A 15,232-nucleotide genomic window follows, 5' to 3' on the forward strand; every position below is an offset into this window, starting at 1 on the left:
AAGATGGTTTTAATTAATATTTTCACAGTCAAATGGCACTACCCAATGATCCCCTTTACGTTTAAATATTTTGACAAAATGATATGATCAACCTTTGTAGGCTTACGCGAAAAATCAATTATGGATTATGGAATTTGTAGGGGCACATCAAGGGCTAATCAATTTACAAAAATTAAAGTAATAACCAAAGTTACATTACATTTTTTATCTTCAGTTTTTTCGGTGTTCATCGGAGAATCAATTTTCTGCACAATGGAGAAATGGAGTCTTTTTGGTTTTTAAAAGAAGACAATCCTTTGACGAACACCGGAAGAAACTGAAGATAATATACAACTCCGTCAGATACAGTATTCAAAGATATTACAATTTTTAGCTTATTTTAACTTTTTTTTACAAACCTTAAAAATATTACTATAATATTTTGTATAGGGGGCTCGTGGTGCAATTGGTAAGAGCGTTCGGTACTTGGGCGTTGTGATCCCGAACTCGACTAACACAGTTGTGTGTTCCAGTCCCACCTGGTATAAATGATTGAAGTATGTCTGAAGAGACATATTTCTCAATACAAATTGTAAACCGAATAAAATTGTAAACTAAAGAATGTACAAAATGGCAATAAAAGCGCCCGGTACATCGAAATAAATATATAATAATATTTTGTTTACTATAAAAGTATCACCTAGAATTCTCTGAAAAGTGTCGCTTTTTTACGTTACTACAGAATAAGCGATTAAAAATCGAAAAAAAATGTAATCTTTGGTGTTCGCTCAGAAGAGAGAAATATGTTTAATCTTAATATGGTTAATCTTAATAATGCACTTAAAATACCCACCTCAGGCCGTTGATCTTTTTTTGTAAGGGTCAAGTTAAGAATTTTTCCCTTCGCGAGCTGACGCTTACCATTTGCATCGTAAGATCCCCACTCTGTACTATATAAAAATATAATTTGAAAAAATGTAAGTGTAGTTATTGGTAGAATATAAGCGTTAGGCAAAAGCAATTATAAAGCTACAAAATGGCTATTATGGGTTTATTAATTTCGAACTTGAGAATGGGCGTTTAAATGACGTCACTATAGTTTCAGCAATTGTTTGATCTACATTTTATTAACGTGGCTTTATAATAAGTTCTTTAGTGCAATTTTATGTTTCAAAAAAGCATCGAATGCAATATTCTTTATTTTTTAATGAATTCTTATAAACCATCTTAAAATTTATGACCTCTATTAGTCACACCCATATATTAAAGACACGCCCTTGTCTAGAGCTTTTACAATCAATTAAAATATTATTATCAGCTATAAAGGATCCAGTACTTAGGGTATTCATAAATTTATATATTAGATTGAATTACTTAAATTACGGTACCTGAGGGAAAATATAATTGTTAGAAATCCTTTAAAGGACGGAAATTTTGATGATTTTGCTTAATTGAGATTATTGAAATCCATGGTTAGTTAGTGTATGTCACAAAGTTCAAATTGATTTTTCAGTAGATTTCAAATACAGGGGGTTCAAGGATTGCACATCGGAATTATACACGTAATAGGATTATGCAAATATACTTATGCATGTTTGCCTACCATTGGGAGCCAATTTGTCGAATCAAGTTTAAAATATCTCTGAATGTATGTAATATTTTTGAGGCGGTAACTTCGAAATGCATTTTATTCAAAGCTTTCAAAGCTCTTTTGGATATGCAAATTTTTCGTATGCAAATCCATTTTGCGTGATTTTCTTCGATTCCGAAAATATTCATAATCCCGGAACCCTCTGTAGTAAAACCTTCAGATTTTCGACACGCGAAGCCGTTCCTGCTTTCTGATAGTTTTCTATAGAGTGACTTAAAATTCAGGATTTTAGTTTTACATCCAGAGAGAAGTTTAGACAAGGAGCAGTTTCTTAAGTGTTCTATATGAATGAATCACAAAGTCTTATCCAGTTCCGTGATTCTCAGTTGAAGAAAGTAGATTAAATATCGCCATAGTTGGATTATCAGCTGTGCGAACTGCATTTGCTTTTTATCTATTTGTATTTCTTGCAAACAATACATCGCTGTGTAGGCATTTACAATAAACGCAGATGCAATGTAAATTCAGAGAGCAAAACTTCTGGTCCGACCGACAAAATGGTGACCTTGTAAAACTTTATAAATGAAACAGAACAGTCTTGGAGTTCTGGAGTGATTCTAAGTTTTCTGTGTATGGTAATGGAACAAAATGATAATTCCTAATAAGACTAATAATACCTAGGCGTCCTGGTATTTTTTTGATAAGAATTTTTCATGAAAATTGAAATATGTTTAATAAATATACTCACTCCGTTCCGAAATAAGTCGTACGCTTGGGAAAAATTCTTTGGGAAAGTTTGTTGGTAAATTTTTTGTGTTTCAACAATTATCTCTTGTAAAGAACTATTGCTAATGTCCAGTACTAAAATTGGGGTCCAGCCTTTATGGTATGTTGAGGAACGAATGTCTTAAAAATGTCTTATTTTTTGCGTTTTATTTTCAATCTAAAATAGGTACGAAATGGTGTGAGATACAGACTTGGGACCTTTGGGGGACCCCCCCATAAGTTGACCCTGGGACCATTAATATGTCCTTTATTTTGCCCCCCCCCACCCCTCCCCTGCCCCTCCAAAATCATGTTTTTCGTGATTGCTCGAAAACACGTCGTGCGATTTCTTTTTTTTTTCAATTCTGGATATGTTTTATAGAAAAATATAAATAGTCCCAGGGTCAACTTATGGGAGGTACGCTAAAGTTCCCAAGTCCCTACCTCTCACCATTTTGAACCCAGATATTGGAACACATAAAAAAGGATGTTCTTTTTATTGCTCATTCTGCAAAATTTGAGATATAAAAAATATCATATCGGTAATAACTGTTGATTTCTACTTGTGCATACTAAAAATTTAGAACAAATTCTATCCTGTAATGTTAATCACAGTCCATCTTGTAGTAATTATCTATCTACCGGAGCTCTTTGAAAAAAAAAAAACGCGAAAAATGGACAACTTCAACATATCGATTCCTCAACTTACCATCGTGATAGGATCCCCATATTATCCCTGAACATGGAGGATAGTTCATGCGCAAGATATTTGCAAATAACAAAAACATTCTCTGAAACCATTCCTTAATCCCTAATTTTTCGCCAAACGTACGACTTATTTCGGAACGGAGGGAGTATATAAAGATTTAGATTTAGATTTAGATAAAGTTTTTGGAGTGCTCTATAAATATTGAGATAAGATATAATTAATTTTGTAAAAGTTGCAGAATATTATCATGTTTTATTTTAAGAGTCTTGCTTATTGTGGTTACTTCTCCTGAATGAGTACGACCTATTCTATTAAGGGCGGAGCTTATCTTATACTACATCCTTGTAAAATATGGAATTGAAAAAAGTTAGAGATGAAGTTAGAAGTTATGCCAAATATTTAAAATAAGAAGTTTGTTCTATTTCTTGGAATAAATCGTCATAACAGCATTAAATTACGAGCCCTTGAAGGCGTAAATCAAACAGAAAAAAAGTTCACAATAAATCTTTCCTCTCGATATTCGTGACTCTGTACTTTGGTAAACAGAATAGTGAATACCATTCGATCATACTTCACGCATTATTAAATCACACACAAATTATCTTTCCAGTTTTATTTGAAATATTTTATTATTTTTCGCTCCATGATCCCCTTTTCTGACTTATTCAATATACCATTGGCTTTTATATTTCTCTGATCTCATGCATATATAAAGCTTTGGCAAATGATAATGTCCATGAGAACAATGTTGGCGTCGTGCAGTAAATAGAATTTATGTTTAACTAAAGAGTGAGATACATTTATATGTTGGCTTCTTCACCGGAAACAAATGTATGCACAATCAATTGCCTTGCCCAAGGTTAATATTATAATTGATATACCGTGAAAGATTTAAATGAAATGTGCCATCTCCGGGATATTGATGGAAAAGACTCTCCCTGTCGATGGATGAGATCAGAGATGTTTTACCTTCGTAATGGAAGGGAGTTCAAATTAAAGATAAACATAAGCATAAGGAAAAAATGGTAATTTAATATTCCAAAGCTGTGAAACATGAAAATCATGACTGTTGCCTTTATTTTTGTTATTACGAAATACCAATAATAATTGTGATGCTTATCGTTGGATGTTAATTAAATTCATGTAAAAATTTGCCATTGTGCAGCAAAGGGAAATATTTAAATATTCTTTTGCCTTTTTTTTTACTATGGCACAATCAGTAAATTATGTCGTGATTTGCGAATGAGATGAAATCATTGGGTTGGATGTTGATTTTGCAACATAAAACCATTGATTGATACAGCTGCTCATTAAACCACTTGTCTTATTAATTGATAAATAATTGATATGGTTGATTATTGCGAGGAATATTTGCATTTTTTTCGTCTATACAGGTCCAGAATTTTCCTTAAATTACTAGTTTGAGAGACTGGTGAGAGCAAAAAAAAAATGCACTGCAAAAATGTAAGTAATATAGTCTTTCCATAGACACACACAAAAAAAAAACCTTAAACGTTGTTCTACATTCAGCCTCTAAAAGACATATTAATTGCAGGTTTAATTGTATATTTTTCTCCTATTGAACTTTCTGTGTCGCAAGAGTAAATTGCTCATATCAATATATGCTGGAGCGTCAATTAAAGTGAAGACAGTGAGAGTGAGTGAGGTGTTTGCCTGGTGGAAAGAGGCGCGAAGATTATAATTTAACCTATAAACACCGGAGGTGACAGGCGCTACTATTTCACCAATTTCCAATTAACCATGCATTGAATTGTTCAATCACACTAGTATATATATATTTATATATCGCAGAGATTTCATTATTTAAAGAGAGGATTGACAGAATCCACTAAGAGAGTGGTGCAGAAAAACTCACGCGAATAATGAAAATTATCGGTGTTGATTGCAAATTTTTGCTCCTGTCGATTTTATTGAGGTGGAGTGAAAGACATAAGAATTTGTCTCCTAAACTTGCAACATTGTAGAGACAGCTAAAATTTCAGCATTTTATATCTTGTAGAATGCGTAACTAATCTTTGAAGACTGCATTCAATATTTTAAAACAGAAATATTGCCATACTGCATATTTTAATCGCTTTACAAGAAAATATCGTTAAATGGTTAATTAAACGTTCACTTGCGGGTTTAAGACTAATGAAAGGCAACTATTACTATTAGGAATTGTTGATAACATGTAATAAATGGTTTGGTTTGGAAGAGGGCTTTAGTAGCATGCTGACTTAGCATCCGGATGGTCATTAATATATAGGTACACTCAGAGAAAAGGAAATCAAAATCGAGACTAAAGTATAGACTAGTTTGTTCAAAATAATAAATATATTGAATCAAATTACAGGGAACTGCTCAAAAGAAAAGTTTTACATAAACATTAAAATCATATTTTACTTAAACAGAAAATATTTTCTTTATATTAGACTTTTTTTTTAGTTACGTCAATTGCTTACCTAATTAGAGGTAGAAAAAACATTGTACTCGATTCTATTCGTTACTGTGTTATCACTTATCACACTTGCACATTAAAATTTTAATATGATTCACATTAATTGTCGCTGGTGAGAGTCCAAATGTGTAATTTGTGTGTTTGAATCATTTTATATTCAAAATTTGATCTATTTGATCTATCTAAGATAGACTTGGCCCGCAGAATTTGATATAAATTGATTTATAGCATTAATGCGAAAAATTGATGCGATTTTCTCTTTAATTTTTTAATGTGAAAAATATTTATGCTTTAGGTAAATTTAAACTTATTTTTGCAGGCCAAGTCCACTTCTTTATCTATAAATAGAAAAACCCCAAATATTAAGTGACTCAAAGACACAAATAACATATTTGGACGCTCACGAGCGACAATTAATGTGAATCACATTAAAATTTTAATGTGCAAGTGTGATAACGCCGTTAATCAGAAATCTCTATAGAGAAAAATGCCCATGCTTCATACGATTTCAAGCTTCGTAAAGACTAAATTTTTCCTATTTCTCAATAAATGTGACTAACCACACCCAATTTTTTAAACTAGGGGAAAGTTCCCATTTTTTTTAAAATATATTTCAGAGTGTAGAGCGTTTGGCCTATTCGACACATGTCAACCCAGTCGACGGCTATGACCCACCAATCCTAATCCTTTATTCCTTTGACACGCCCACCCCTACCATCCCGTATAGCTGCTGAAAGATTGCTTTGGGGCTTTTATTGTTAGATAAATGTCCTCAGTCTTCAGTGAGTGAGCATCAGTCGCCGTGGACGGTTCACTCTCATGAAGTGAAAAATGGGTGGCACCTTCGATTCTCCAATATCCTTCTGAGTGTTTATAATTCTATTTAGGTGAGTCCTATCTGGGCTTACAAGAGTCACATTATTCAGACACTTAAGAAAACTTTAGTCATTACGAAGCTTGTAATTGTACAAAGCATGGGCACTTTCCCCTAGTTCAATTAGAAAAAAGACTTCTTCAGTTAGCAAGAAGTCTTGAATTCAACACTGGACGGAGTGAAGATGAAATAGGAAGGGGATATCACTCGCTCTGATATTCGCTTGTTTGTATATAAATACAACTGCTAGAATTCTGTTTTTAAAAAGATTTAGGGTAAAATTTAGAATTCTGAATAAATCATTTTAGAGTTTAGATAACTCTCTAAAACCTTGATAGAATTGCATAATTACTAACTTTTTACAAGATTTTACTAAAGTTTTATTATTAATCGTGTCGAGACACTTTACTTTGTATTACAATGTGCTCATATTGGAAGGATCTGCTGATCGTAGATCGCCCAGGACCGCCTTCCCCGTGGTGAAAGCTTTTTGCGTTTCCTAAAGTTTTTTAGGCAGGGGCAGTGCATTTCTTACATTTTATTATTATTATTATTATTATTATTTATTTTAATCAAAGCTGATAGGGTCCGCCCCTCTTACATAGTTTGATTAGAAGAATAAAAGGAAAGTTACAAGCAAAGACATAAAATAATAGGCAAAAAAAATCAGAAATCTAAGATTAGCCCTACTCGATCTGGTAGAATCTAGCAATGCCGGCCAGTGAGGATCTAGCATGCAAGGGAAGGGAGTTGAACAAGACAACTCCGTCAACAAAAATTGTTCGCGATAGCTGGTTAGAGTGAGCTCTCGGCACCAAGAGTCCCCGCACCCTGGCCGAGGCCCCAGGAATCAGAATTGAGGCCAAGTAACGCGGCCCTCCTGAAATAATCAAGCGAAAGAGAAATGAAACCGCTCTCTGACGGAGGAGTGATGGGAGATCACAACCCACCAAAATATTACGATGCCTAGAGATATGATCACGAGCGCGCAGCCCACAAACATATCTAACGCAGTTATTGAAGGTCACTGTCAAGCGTCTTAGTGTCTCGCAGTCGGCTGCAAAGAATAGCTCTGCACCATAAGTTATCACTGGTATGAGGAGTGACCTAACAAGGAGTAAGCGAGTATTAAATGGCGTAATCTCGCGAAAACGCCGAAGCGTACGGAGAGTGCAATATATCCTCTGGTTGATGTGAGACACGTGATCAGACCAGGTGAACGATGAATTAAAAATAACACCCAGATTGCGAGCACGCTCAACAAGCGGGATAGGCTGCCCATAGATAGTGAGAGGGGCCGGGGGAGCCGCTAACGGCTTTTTGGATATCAAAATAGCCTGGGACTTCTGGCTGACTTCTGACTTCTTCGAATTTTATCACAGTGAAAATGTCTTGTTTCTGACGTTCTTTTGCTTTGCACCGTGCGGGACTCGAACTCAAAAATACGTGAGTCGAGCCAGAGATCTCACCGCCCAAGACCCAACTGTCTTGCCCGTCTTGCCCGTCTCGCCTATTGCGCCACTGAGATCCGCTTTACTAAAATTAGAATTTCGAAATTATGTTATCCGGTATATCACATTATTCGATATTTTAAAACTAATACTATTTCTCTTTATTTCAGAAATGTCTACTTTTACTTCAGATTTTAAAGAAATGTAAACCCGACATTTCCTTTTTTATCCGAAAAAATATGTTCTTGATCCCAAAAGGTATATATCTACTTGATCCTAGAATTTATTACAAATACGAGAATTTCAATTTTTCTATATCTTGTTACATTTACTTCCCATTTTCTAGAAGTAAGTATTTCTGCATAAGGGAAACTGGGGCACCACCAAACACGGGGTACCACCAAACACTAATTTTTATGTCTAAACTACTTGGACTATCTCTACCATTCCTTCAGTATACAAGCATCCCTATAGTGCCTATAAATTCCTATCGGTCTTATTCTCTGATATCCAATATCTGATTAAAAAATCGCAGTGTTTGGTGGTACCCTGTGTTTAGTGGTGTCCCAGTTTCCACTATGTTATCGGGATCTATGGATTTGAGAATTTGGCCTGTTTGCATCGTTATGCTTTGTAGGCTAACTGACTACCGTAAAGATGGCAGATCCCAAACCATTGCTTATTAATACAATATCAGTCTTAAATTAAATGAATTCAAAAACATTTATAACCAAAATTCGAAAAATCAGATGCGATAATTGTCGTTGGGAACGATGATATTACATTAACATGAGATATAGTCAAAACTAATAACCTCATCATTCAAGATTGCAAGGTTAATGTCAAACTATTCTTAAAAGGATGTAAGTCTTATACCATTTGGTTAAGATTTAATTTATTGAAAGGTTTTGAAATTCGAGACCAAACAGTTATAGATCTCGGCTTTTGGATATTCCCTAGGTTTTTTTCTGTATGTTGCAAATTAGGCAGTAGTTTAGTAAAAATGATCAGTAGCAATAATTCTTCATATGCCAAATAATGTATTTTTAATGTAGAAGAACAATGAAATATTAAGAAGTTATAAACCATTTTAATATCTAATATATGGTTTGTTTGAAGTTATTCCTAATCAATTTTGTATTTTTTCTGAGCAAATTAAAATTATTTACTTTACTGATCATAATTGTCTTCGGCGTTTTACCTTCAGATCTCTCGAATTTTCCTAAACAAGTTAAGATTTACTTTTCGGAGAGCTAACATCAGCATAAGTTGCTAAGAAATTTAGTCAAGGATGTAATATCTCATTTCAATTCTCTAAAATTTCGCTGAGTATAGTTAACGATCATTTTACTTAGTAAAATACTAAGTTATGTATTATTCATCACTAATAGTATTTTCTTGAAGCTTCTTCTCGTTAATTCTTACGACTTCATTCACAACAAGGTCAGGCCCCATTGAGAAATGTTGAATATAAATATTTCTTATCAGTATATAGCGTATATTCTCATGCTGAAGATGTAAACATTTTTATGTGAATTTGCAGATGTTCAATGTCTTTGGTAGCTTTGAGACGTCCATCTAATATGAACCGATCAATCTAACATAATTTGAATAAAATAAATAGACGAAATATGGCATAAAATTTAAATGAATATACAGAAAAGTTAATCTGTAAAAAGTTCCGAAAGCTTTGAAAATTCATTTTATAAATGTCAGTATTGGTTTGGTTGTTTGTTTTGTTGATCTTTGGTGTTCTGACAACAAAATTTTCTGTACATCAAGATCGTGGATGGAGATTGTCATGTGAAATGTGGTCGCCTTTTGGATATGGTGTTTAAGTGCGCGAGAGTTTTGAGACTTGGTCAAGTGGTTTAAATCTACTATATCTGCTATATAGTGCAAAGTCATCGTATAATTGGATACATAGATTTTCTATCAGATCAAAATCGCCCACCTCCCACCTTCTCAAGTCACCACATTAGTGTCTATTTCGTGCTTTGGAGTCGCAGAAAATTCATGCAGAACTCTGAAAGGAGTAGAATATTTTTAGTTTTTTTTTTTACTTGCTCTCTCTCAATTCATCGATATTTGTCGAGTGTGGTGTGCAATAATAAGTTAAATTCACATAAGATGGAGTAAATGAGATAAAGATTCAAAAAGTTGTGACACTCTTTTTCTTAAACCCTCTTTCTCCTCTCACATTGCAACATTGTATAAGATTTTGTGTTCATGACAGTCATAATCGTATCAAAATATGAGATATGAGCTCAATATATTTAAGGATATATTATATACCTATATAATCCGTTAAATTTCATATGACAAATTTTACTGAAGATTGGGAGGTAGTACCGTGGAAAAGTGGTGTATGTGGATATTTGTGGGGTGGTGGGTGGGTTGGATGGTAGATATTTAAGCGTTATGAATTTATTGCAGCAGCTGGAAATGGGGCGAACAGCAGTAATTACGTGGCCAATGTACGGACCGAATGCGCTCTGTTTATTGACCCACACAAGATTTGCGTAATGCCTTGTATTTCTTGGCTCGCCACATTCATTTAACATATTACTATGTAGGTACATATTATGTGAAAAAAAGGTACACATAGTGCCAATCTATTTATATGTATAAATATGGACAACACGATCACCAATATTGTTGCACACAAGATCATGTAAAGTAACCAATTTAAATGGGATTCGCGGGACACCAAAGAATGAAAGAGAAAAAGAAATTGAATGAGTGAGACAGTTGGAAAAATTAGCCATAAAAGTAAATTTACTGACCAATTGCATGAGATTAAAATTTCAGAAGAGGAATAAAACACTGACATAAATAAATCCACATGGTGATCACGATGGGCGAAAAACATGGAAACATTCAGTTAGGAAATTCATTTAAATTAGTCGGTTACAAATATGAAGGAAATACAAGCTCTTTTTGCAGTTTCATTTTTATCTTGTCGGGATGTAAATACCCAATACAAAATGATTAAAGAAGAATAACAAGTTAACATTCTTTGTTAAATATATTATAGCAGTCGTATTGTAATCAAGTGATCTTTAATCTGGATTGTATTAAAGATCACTTGACTGTCGTTCTAAAGATTTTCACCTCTTTTAATAATAAAATAAAATAATTTTTTGTAATAAGATTAACATTCTCATTTTTTGGAATCTCACAAATCTACTGGAATGACGAATTTCAATGGAAAGATTTGTAACGAATAACTTAAATGTTTCTCAAATTATTATTATTATTTTTTTAATTTTTGGAATTGAAAATATAAATCTATCAAGTCATTAGCTAACAAGCTGCTTAATTCTGAAACAAATCTTTTCTTTCAGACGTCCTGTTAAAGCAAAGTCTTAATTGTTGGTAAAGATCTCTAATTTCTGAATATAAAATCTGTCAACAAATACAATTATAGTTTTTTTTTTTTTGGAAATAGAACCAAGATATAAAATGGAATTATTGGGGGTCATCGAAAACTGGAAGTCGATATCTCTTACCGTCTAAGCTCCACAACGGTGACAAGTTGAAAAAAAAAAGACGATTATATAACTGGTTTCTCTTTGAGTGCGAGCAGTAAAATAGATCGAAAAATTGGAAAATTAAAACAAAAGCATAGAATTCTTTAGATCCTAAATAAAAAAATCCAACCTACTCTACAAAATATGAAATTAAAAAGTTTGTAAATATCTTTAAATGGCTATCAGCGTAATAAAATCAAGAATAAGTCATCCAATTTTAATTTAAAATAATTTTTTTTTATATTGCTTGAGATTTATTTTTGAAATATCTTCTTTTGTAAGTGTAGTGTATTGAGACAGATGATGTAAATAAAAGAGATAGGATGATATTGTTCAGGTCAGGGTTTTAAAATATTGAATTCAGTATAATAAACGCACGCATTGAAGTCACATCGCGTCTAATAAAGTTATTGTAAATAGTGAAATAAGTCTTTTAATTAAAGTCTAATTTCTTCGCCATATAATAGCAAAAGTCAGAGCTATTATAATTGGCGACGAGTGTAAAAAGTACTCGCGTGAAAATAAAGTGTGATGAGTGTAGAAGACTTGGATTTGGACAAATTGTGGATCCAGTCAGATCAACGTGAAGCCAAAATGGAATCTTCATCAGCCACGAGGCAAGGTGGTTTTGTGGGTAGTATCTCAGAATATACTCCAGGAACCAACTTCAAGTACTACCACGATCGCATTAAGCAGTTTTTCATCGCAAACTACGTAGCTGAGGAGATGAAAGTACCAACATTTTTAGCGTGCGTCGGCGAAGAAATTTACAACACGTGCACCACACTTTGTGCGCCAGTGCTGCCCAGTGAGAAAAAATTTGAGGAACTCATGGCTCTTTTAGAGCATCATTACGATAAAAAAGTGAATAAAAGGGCTCAGAGGTTCAAGTTCTTCAAAGAGAAGCAGCAAGAGGGTCAAACAATCAAGGAATACATCTTAACCCTCAAGGAATTGGCGGCAACATGTGAATTTGGCGGGTTTATTCCAGACACCAATCAACAAAAGGGTTCACTCAGAGCATTGGCATTGGAAGATGCTCTAACGGATCAATTGATTGTGGGATTATCGAATGAAAAAATTCAGCAAAAACTCTTATCGGATGATTCCAAATCATTTGATGCTTGCTGTGAGATTGCACTCAATATGGAAATGAGTGAAAGAGAGCAATTGTTGCTGAAACCCAGTACCAGTGGAGTGAATAAAGTGTCCGAGAGGAAAGCAAAAAAAGCTGCAAACCGGAATAAATCACCAGCCAAGAGAAGTTCTTCACGTCACAGGGGTGATGGAAAGCACCATCTCAACAAAGATGAGTCCAGTGATTCTACCACGTGCTATCGGTGTGGCCGACAAGCTCCAAATCATAAGCCACAGAATTGTCCAGCGCTAAATTGGAAGTGCTTTATCTGTGACAAAACGGGACACATTTCTACGGTTTGTCGACAACGGAGTTCTTCAGGTGATCGCGGACGAGTTGGAAGGATTCAGTGCAACTCAGTAGGAAGTGGGACAGCGCCCAGGAAAATGTCACAGCCTCTCTACTGGCAAGTAGTAGTCAATGGAGTCACCATGAAGTTTGAGGTTGATGGCGGATGCGGAGAAACGCTCATGAGTCTACAGGAGTACCAAGATAAGTTCCAGAATCATCATAAAAATTTGATCAGTATAGGGTCCCTATCTCTTTCTACTTTTACAGAAGAAACTGTTAGGCCGTTAGGATCATTTATCGCAACTGTGGTGATTGACGGTGTGGAATATGGACATCTTGAGGTGCTTGTAGTAGACACAGGGAAGCGATTTACTGCCTTATTGGGTCGCTCATGGCTTGATGTCGTTAATCCAAGCTGGAGAGAATTGCTGTCGCCACGTAAGAATATTCCAAATATTTCTAAAATGTCTTATACTCAAGGGAATGATACTCAGTCTGATACTTTGATTAAAAATATTCGTGAAAAAATCCCATTCACGGTCTCTCAAGATACAAATCAAACAATTGTCGGGTTTAAGGCACAAATATTGCTTGAACCGTGCCAGCCTATTTTTCACAAGGCTTATAGTGTTCCATATCGATCTCGTGAAAAAGTCGAGCAAGAGCTTGAGCGTCTTTGCAATGAGAACATTTTAGAACCAGTGAAGAATAGTAAGTGGGCTTCACCCATTGTCGTGGTGCCAAAAGGCAAAGAGTCAGTAAGACTTTGCATGGATGCAAAGGTCACGATCAATAAATTTATTAAAACCGAACATTATCCTCTTCCTTTGGTAGATGATATTTTCGTTTCCTTGGCCAATAGTCGATTTTTCTGCGTCATTGATTTAAAAAATGCCTATCTTCAATTGGAGGTAGAAGAAGAATCAAGAGAGTGTCTTACCATTAACACTCTTCGCGGTCTTTTCAGGTATAAGAGGCTTCCTTTCGGGGTGGCATCTGCGCCTGCAATTTTCCAGTCGGTCATTGATCAAGTCTTAAAAGATATCGACGGATGTGTTGCATACCTTGACGATATTGTCATAGGGAGTAGTACCCAAGAGGGATGCAAAAGGATTCTTTTCCAAGTCCTATCGAAACTCAATGATCATAAGATCTTGATAAATCTCGAAAAATGTCAATTTTTGGTCAAGTCAGTCAAATATCTTGGACATGTCTTAGAAGATGGACATGTAAGTCCCAATCCGGATAAGATAAAAGCGATTGTAGATGCGCCAGCACCATCCGATGTCGCTAAATTAAGTTCTTACTTAGGGCTTATAAATTACTACAGGAAATTCCTACCAAATTTATCCACGGAATTGCACCCATTGTATAATCTACTCAAGTCGAATGTAAAATATCAGTGGGATGAACAATGTCAAACAGCGTTCCAAAAATCGAAAGAATTGCTGATAAATAGTCTTGCGTTAACTTTATTTGATCCTAATAAGGAAACTATTTTGTCGTGCGATGCATCTCCGTATGGGTTAGGAGCATGCTTATCCCAGATGGTTAATGGGGAAGAACGTCCAGTCTCATTCGCGTCAGCAAGCTTGAGTCCGAGTGAGAAAAATTATTCTCAACTTCATCGTGAGGCATTGGCAATTATTTTTGGGGTAAAAAAGTTCCAGAAATATTTATATGGGAAATGTTTCACGTTAGTCACCGATAATCAGGCAATTCGAGAGATTTTCAATCCAAAGAAAAATACTCCTGCAGTCGCAGCAGCAAGGTTACAGCGATGGGCTGTTCAGCTGTCAATGTTTAATTATAAGATAGTGTATCGCCCAGGGAAGAAAATGGGAAATGTGGATGCGCTATCGCGCCTACCTATACAGGAAAGTCATGAAGTCGAGTCGATTCCGGTCAATAACATTAGGTGGGATGATTCAATTCAAATTGATTTTGAGAAAGTCAAATCAGAGACGAAAAACGACCCGGAAGCTAAACAAGTGTCGTCGTATTTAGCAAATGGTTCGGGTGGGGGGATACCTTCAGAATTTAAAAGAGTCCAAAACCAACTGTCGTTGGAAGATCAGAGCATATTTTATGGGGAACGGCTATTTATTCCTAAGAATCTGAGATTAGCAATATTAGAATTGCTACATGAAAATCACTCAGGAATGGTGCTCATGAAGAAATTAGCTAGATCTTACGTCTGGTGGCCATCCATTGATAAAAGTATCGAGGATTATGTTAGGTCATGTGAGATTTGCCAACAGACAGGCACCGTTAAGAAGGAAAAGCTAAATAGTAAATGGCCAGAATGCTCAGTTCCTTTCGAGAGAGTACATCTCGATCTATTCTATTTCGGGGGCAAAATGTTCCTAATAATTGTCGATTCGTACAGTAACTACATTGATATTGTGTTAATGAACAATACAACTGCTCGTTCTCTCAT

General features: G+C 34.9%; 1 protein-coding gene across 6 annotated transcripts in view; it reads left to right on the forward strand.

The window, feature by feature from the left end:
* LOC129799008 (centrosome-associated protein 350-like) overlaps positions 1-15,232 on the forward strand; it is a 168,930-nt gene that overhangs the window by 106,762 nt on the left and 46,936 nt on the right. The window contains exon 5 of one of the 6 annotated variants that reach the window (XM_055842577.1): positions 4,439-4,508. The exons of the other annotated variants lie outside the window; for them this stretch is intronic. The gene's annotated coding sequence lies outside the window, so the exon portion shown is untranslated. The remainder of the gene's footprint in view (positions 1-4,438; positions 4,509-15,232) is intronic. 6 annotated transcript variants of the gene reach the window in all.

The sequence above is a fragment of the Phlebotomus papatasi genome, chromosome 1 (assembly GCF_024763615.1).
Source record: "Phlebotomus papatasi isolate M1 chromosome 1, Ppap_2.1, whole genome shotgun sequence".
Classification (NCBI taxonomy): domain Eukaryota; kingdom Metazoa; phylum Arthropoda; class Insecta; order Diptera; family Psychodidae; genus Phlebotomus; species Phlebotomus papatasi.